The sequence below is a fragment of the Lotus japonicus genome, chromosome 6, assembly GCF_012489685.1.
Source record: "Lotus japonicus ecotype B-129 chromosome 6, LjGifu_v1.2".
Classification (NCBI taxonomy): Eukaryota; Viridiplantae; Streptophyta; class Magnoliopsida; order Fabales; family Fabaceae; genus Lotus; species Lotus japonicus.
The window spans coordinates 18332562-18339974 of NC_080046.1; positions in this window are offsets into that span (position 1 = coordinate 18332562).

Consider the following 7413-nt stretch of genomic DNA (forward strand, 5'->3'; position numbering starts at 1 on the left):
ATAAGAGTTCAGAATGAAAAACTTATGACATAGATGAAACACGAATAATCAGAGCGCATAAGTGATCAGAGTCATGGACAAGGTATCAGAGTCTTGGGTATCAGAGTCAACTTATAATCACTTCAGAAGAAGTGAAATGTATTCCTTGTATTTGCCCAGTGACACATCTATGGTCATGAAGGTGGAACTCTTAAAATCTCCAAAAGAAAAATAAATCACACTAACACATCTTACACATCAAAAACTGGGTTTACTCCCCCTTTTTGTCATAAGCAAAAAGCCTGGGGTGTGAAAAACTTAGCTTGAAGTACAAGGTACTCCCCCTTAGAGAAGGTCTAAGTTTAAAGAAAACGAAAACGATGTAAGAATCAGAGTTAGGCGAAATAAATAAAAGAGTTAATGCAAGGGATGAACGTTTACCACCGGTCAAGTGAGTAAATTGAAGGGTCAGTTACCAAGAACTTAACCTCGAGAAACTGTAGGAGCATTAACTTGCAGAGAGAAAGTGAAGCCTATAAAAAGCGTTGGAGAGAAAGGTAAGCTTCACACCTCGAACAATTATCAGTAAAAAAGAATGGCATCATACAACGTAGCACTAGAAGAGCTGAGGAAGAAGGCCTTTGAAGAGGACTTGTTCCTGAACATCAGGCATCCAGAGGGTACAACGACCATCTCGGAGCTAACACGGACACTGCTGGAAGAGGACCTGCGTCCAGAGTTGGAGAGAGACCTGAAGGAATTTCTTGCCTTCGTGGAGGAGGTGCAAGAACTCAGCCGGCTTGAACTCAAGCTGCTGGAAGAGAAAGGGTGTTTGGAAGAGAAGCTCAAGACTTCAGAAGAGATTCTGGAGAGGGATGAGCTAAAGAACAGGCTCAGCAACATCCAGCATGTACTGGAGCGTCTGGAGAAGGATAGGTCAGAGCAGCGCCAGGAGTGCAGAAGAATGAGGAGAGATCCTCCATTCTAGACTTTTTAGGGAAGTAATGTATGATGTAAACACAAAAAGATTATGAATAAAACGAGTTTAGCAAACATATGTGACACAAGTATATAGATATGCATATATAATCACAAACGAACAAATTAAAAAGGAAACAGAGTTTAACAAAAGGAAAACAAAGTTAACGAAAAAGAAGAAAAAGAAGAGATCCTAAAACTAAGGTTTGTCAGTGCGTCGCAGAAGTTCCATCATCATGTGCTTCATCTCAATCAGCATGGACTCATGAGTGTCAAGACGTTGTTCCATGATGTCGAGTCTGGATGAGCTTGGCTGAGTAGAACTGGAAGGAACATTCTGAGCAGCTTGAGGATCTGGAATGGAAGCAGAAGCAGCAGGAGTAAACACAACTGGTGCAAGTGCTTGGCATCTAAGAGCTTCAGCCTCAGCTTCAAGTCGCTCTGCCTCAAGTCTGGCTTGTTCAGCTTGAGCTGCTGCAAGACGCGCAGCTTCTTCTGCTTGAGCCTTCTTTCTCTTGGCTTCTTCAATGGCTTCAAGAAGCTTATTTCTCTGTTCTTGTTCATGAAGAGCCACCCTTCTAGCAAACCTTTGCTTTGCAGCCTCAATGCTCTGACTTCCCTCTGCATGCAGGAGCTGCATCATAATTGGAACTTGAGCCACTAGCCAAGTGCTCAGATTGTTCCACTCATCAGCCACACTTTCAGCATTCTCACTGAGGTCAGTCTGACCGTGCACATTGCGGAGCCTCAAGGAGGCTTCATGATAGAAAATATTGATGCACTCAGAGAGAGATGTGGGTTGAAGGTGAGTATAGGGAATTATGGAGAGGTTGGTTTCAGGAGAGGCTGGGTGATTGCTGCTATGAGCTTCAGAGACACCTTGTGGAGAACCAATGTTAATCATGGGAGCATTGGGTTCAGAGGTTCCAAGGTGAGGGTCTGAAGTTTCAACCAGAGGATGAGGTGATCTAACCGAGGATTGGTTAGACACTGAATGTTCGGGTTCAGGTTCTGGTTGAATAGGCTCTTGTTGGTCAGGGACATGGTGAGCTTGTTGAACCAAGGGGTCTGCCTCTTGTAAAGGATTAGCCAAGATAGGTTCATCTGGGTCTACTAGACGTTCAGGTCTAGGGCCAGGATATCTCCTAGGGCTTGGACAAGTTAGGTAATATTCTTCCAAGGTAGACACCTTTTCTTTTCTAACCTCCATGAATTTTCGAATGGATTCAGAGTTATTGGAGGGAGAAGAATCAGCAACATTGGTTGGGAAGGATACAGGTGTAAAGGCTGTTGAAGAGTCTGTATCCGTGGTTCTAGCAGCAGGACGTGCTGATGCTCTGGGAGCAGAGTGATCAGACGTTCTGGGTTGTGGTTCTGTTTGGTTTGGCTCGGGTTGTTCATGGATGATGGGTTCAGAGGATAATGGGTCGTACGGAATGGTGAGGAGAGAGGTTGGTTCTTCTGACCTAGAGGGTTGATTCTGAAGCAAATTCCAGAGAGGTGCTTCAGTAGGAGAAGGTTGAAAGAAGGAAGATCTTGGGGAATGTGGTGGAGTGGTGGTTTGTGCGGCTGGCTGGGATTCAGGAATAGGAGTGAGGGGATTGGAGGAGTGTTTGAGCATAGCAGAAATAGGGAGTGCATCAAATAAATTCAAATCATCATCAGAAGCAAGTGCAGGCTTACTTGAATGTGCTGATGATCGAGTCACTCTGGCAGGAGGTTCAGTCCTTCTGACCACTTCAGCAGCTGGTTCCACCCGAGTAGGCTTCACCACGATTCTGACCTGCCTCTTCTTCTTCTTTGGAGGACCATCCTCATTGTCACTATCATCACCATCATCAGGCTTTCTCTTCGTCTTCTTGACAAGAGGGACATCAGATTCCTCAGAAGATTCTTCCAGAACCATCTTCCTCTGAGCTTTCTTCTTGGGAGGAGAAGGAAACTCTGGAGCTGGCGGTAGTCTGCTGACGAAATCATCAAGGTCAATTTCGAATCCTTGAGCCCTGAGGTCTTCAACATAGCATCTGATGGCGTCAGGATGGTCTGCCTGAGTCCACAGAGGGTAGTCATTCAGAGGCATCCTTCTACCTCTGATCTCAGAAGATGTGTCTTCATGAGCAGGAGCAATCTTCTTCTGGACCAAACCCATCTTCTTCAGAGAATTTGCAGTGAAGACATCTCTGACAATTGTGCTTAGATCTTCTACACATCCGGCATTAACCAGATCTTGCACCAGGTTGCTTTCAATGAGAAAGTCTGAGAGCAGCCTCCCAAAAGGGATATATTTGATTGCAGACTTGATGGAGGCAGTGGTGCGAGACTTCCGGATGCATTCCTTCAAGTAGGAGAACAGGAAGTAGGGAAGGCAGATCTTCTCCTGATTTTGGATGAAGAACAACATCACCTTCTGGTTGAAGTTAATGTAGTCTGGAGAACTGCCCTTCGGTCTCTGGTTTATGCAGTGAAGCAGGATCTTGTTCCAGATCCTTAGTTTGGGATGAAGATCCATCACCTTGTAACTCGTCTTGCCCGGTTTGAAGGTGGTGTACAGAGCCTGGTTGACTGTGTCCTTGGTGCTGGCTTTCAGCTTCGATTCCGTCAGTTGGAACCGATACCCATAAGCAGTTTCTGCACCTAGCAGATTCACGAATGACTTCTCAGTGATGATGATCTTCCTTCCAAGAATGTGAGAGACCACCTGAGTATCATCGCAGTCGGCGTGCTTCCAGAATTCCTTTACCAATCTATCATACACCGGTCCTCGAAGTCTGTTGAAGTAATTTCCCCAACCTTGAGCTTGGACTTCAGGACGAAGATCAAACCCATTTGTAGCCAAGTTGTCGAGGTTGAATCTCCATTCTGCCAGGACTTGGAGTTCCTCAGGAGGATAAACACAGTGAACGGCACAGCCCCGTTCTGCAATTGGAACACTCTGTTCTTGAGCTTGAACTTGATCTTGAGTTGGATTCTCAGAGCCCCTTTGACCCGTTGCTAGACCAACTACCATGTGAGGGAACTGAGGTGCATCTGCAGTAGATCTTCTGGTTTGTCTCACCATTTTGAAGTGGTTGAAGGTTTGAGGTAGAAGATGAAGGTTGAAAGATGAAGAGAGATCGAGAGAGAAATCGAGAACAAGCGGTTTTGAAAAGCAGAGAGAGCGAGAGTGAAAACCGGAAGTGAAAGAGAACGTGTGTGTATAGTGGGTTTTATCAAATAACCGTTGTTGATTCAAAAAGCACTTTAAGATCAACGGCTGAAAATTAAAGATAGATAGTAACAGTAAAATACACAAATCACACACAGGAGATAAGCATATCTACACGCAATCATAACAGACTGTCACACGGGCACAAGGAACTATGCATCAGAAATTCTGACACACGTGTTGTTGTCTCAGCTTCAGAGTCAGTACCAGTGGGCACACACACTCTGATTGAGTTACCTTCTGGACTAGACATCTTCTGATCAAGAAGTATCATAGTCAGAGGTTCTGATCCATCTTCACTCTGGACAAAAGTCCATGTTTAGATTTTTCAGAATAAAATTAAATCTATCCTCTGCTAAGGGCTTTGTAAAGATGTCTGCCCATTGATGGTCAGTATCAACAAACTTCAGAAGAAGTACGCCCTTCTGCACATAATCTCTAATAAAGTGATACTTTACCTCAATGTGCTTTGCCCTTGAATGTAGGATAGGATTCTTACTCAATGAGATTGCAGCAGTGTTATCACAATAGATTGGGATATTGCTCTCAAGGATCTGATAATCCTCCAGCTGATGTTTCATCCAGAGCATTTGAGTGCTGCATATTGCTGCTGAGATATATTCTGCCTCTGCAGTTGATAGTGCAATGGTTGATTGCCTCTTGCTTGCCCATGAGACTAGATTGCTTCCCAGAAATTGACAATTTCCGGAAGTACTTTTTCTCTCTGTTCTATCTCCAGCATATTCAGCATCACAATAACCTGAAAGCTTATACTCTGATGTTTTCTTATACATCAAGCCAAGGTTAGTGGTGCCTTTCAGATACCTTAGGATCCTCTTAACAGCAGTTAAGTGGGTTTCCCTTGGATCTGATTGGAATCGAGCACATAAATGAACACTAAATAGTATGTCTGGCCTAGATGCAGTTAAGTATAGAAGTGAACCTATCATGCCACGATAGAGCTTCTGACATACTTTACCACTTATATCTTCTTTCTCCAGAATGCATGTTGGATGCATTGGAGTCTTGGCCACTGTAGATTCCAGCATATTGAACTTCTTCAGAAGTTCTTTAGTGTACTTGCTCTGATGGATATATGTTCCTTCTGGTGTTTGATCAACTTGTATTCCCAGAAAGTACTTTAATTCTCCCATCATACTCATCTCAAATTCAGCCCGCATCATCTCAGAAAATTCTTTGCATAGAGATTGATTAGCAGAACCAAATATAATATCATCAACATAAATTTGCACAATTAAGATATCATCTTTATAAGTCTTGCAAAAAAGAGTTGTATCTACTTTACCCCTTACAAACTCATTCTCCAGAAGGAATGAGCTAAGTCTCTCATACCATGCTCTGGGAGCTTGCTTCAGACCGTAGAGTGATTTCTTCAATTTGAACACATGGTCTGGTTTCTTTTCATCTTCAAAACCTGGGGGTTGATGAACATAGACTTCCTCTGAGATATAACCATTTAGGAAGGCACTCTTTACGTCCATCTGATGTAGAACTATGTTGTGATTTACTGAGAAAGAGATCAACAGTCTGATTGCTTCTAGTCTTGCTACTGGAGCAAATGTTTCAGTGTAGTCTATTCCTTCCTGCTGGCTGTAGCCTTGAGCAACTAGCCTTGCCTTTATTTCTGACTACATCTCCTTTTCATTCAGCTTGTTTCTGAATACCCATTTCGTTCCAATAACATGGACACTCTCAGGCTTCTCACTAAGCTCCAAACATCGTTCTTGGAAATTGATTCAATTCTTCTTCCATGGCCAGAATCCAATCCTTGTCCTGAAGAGCTTCATCTATGGACTTGGGTTCAATTAAGGACACCAATCCTTTCAGACTCAGCAAGGTCTCTTCAGAGGGTTTGAAGGCAGATCTGGTTCTGACTGGTTCGTCTTTGTTGCCTAGAATCAATTCCTTAGGGTGAGCTGCAGTGATTCTGCTCTTCTTCAGAGTTTGTGAGTTAGAGGGACCAGCTTCTTCCTCTGGTTCATCTTCCTCTGGCTCAACTTCCTCTGGAGCTTTGCCTTTGTCAGACATAATGCTTAAATCTGCAAACTTTTCAACTAGCTTTGACTGGTCAGAGTCAGCTTATCATCAAATCTAACATGAATAGATTCTTCAATAGTCTTAGCATCAGTATTATAAAATCTAAAACCTTTAGATCTATCAGAATAACCAAGTAATAGACACTTAGAAGACTTAGCATCAAATTTATGCAATCTATCCTTAGTATTGAGAAATAACAAACACAGCCAAAAGGATGAAAATAAGAAATGTTGGGTTTTATGTTCTTCCACAATTCATAAGGAGTCTTATTCAGAATTGGTCTCACAGAGATTCTGTTCTGAATGTAACATGCTGTATTTACTGCCTCTGCCCAAAGATGCTTAGCCATGCCAGTTTCTTGGAGCATGGTTCTAGCCATCTCCTGAAGAGTTCTGTTCTTCCTCTCAACAACACCATTTTGTTGAGGAGTTCTGGGAAAGAGAAATCATGTGCAATTCCATAGGAATCAAAACAGACTCTCAAACTTGTCATTCTCAACTCTCCACCATGGTCACTTCTGACACGCACAATCCTACAAGCCTTCTCGTTTTGCACTTGAGCAATGAAGGTAGAGAACACAGCATGAGACTCATCCTTGCGGGTTAGAAACTTTACCCATGTCCAGCGGCTATAGTCATCAACGATAACCATCCCATATCTCTTGCCACCTATAGACTCAGTTTTCACTGGTCCAAAAAGGTCGATATGCAGAAGTTCCAACGGCTTGAGGTTGAGACAACATTCCTTTGCCTTGAAAGGGACTTTTTGTGAATTTGCCTTTCTGACATGCTTCACAAAGAGCGTCTGAAGCGACTTCAGATTGGGTAAGCCCCTGACAAGGTTTAGCTTGCTCAGCTGAGAAATCTTTCTCATACTGGCATGCCCTAACCGTCTATGCCATACCACTGCTCTTCATTAACAGACAGAAGGCACTTCACATTCTGAGCCTCCAACTCAGATAATCTGATCTTATAGATGTTGTTCTTCCTCTTGCTGTTAAATAGAACAGAGCCATCGATCTGACTTACAGCCCGGCAGGACTTTTGATTGAATATAACATCATAACCCTTGTCAGCTAATTGACTTATAGACAATAAGTTATGTGTTAAGCCGTCTACCAATAAAACATTATCAATGCATGGGCTACTATCTACACACATAGTACCAGTACAACAATTTTACCCTTTTCATTT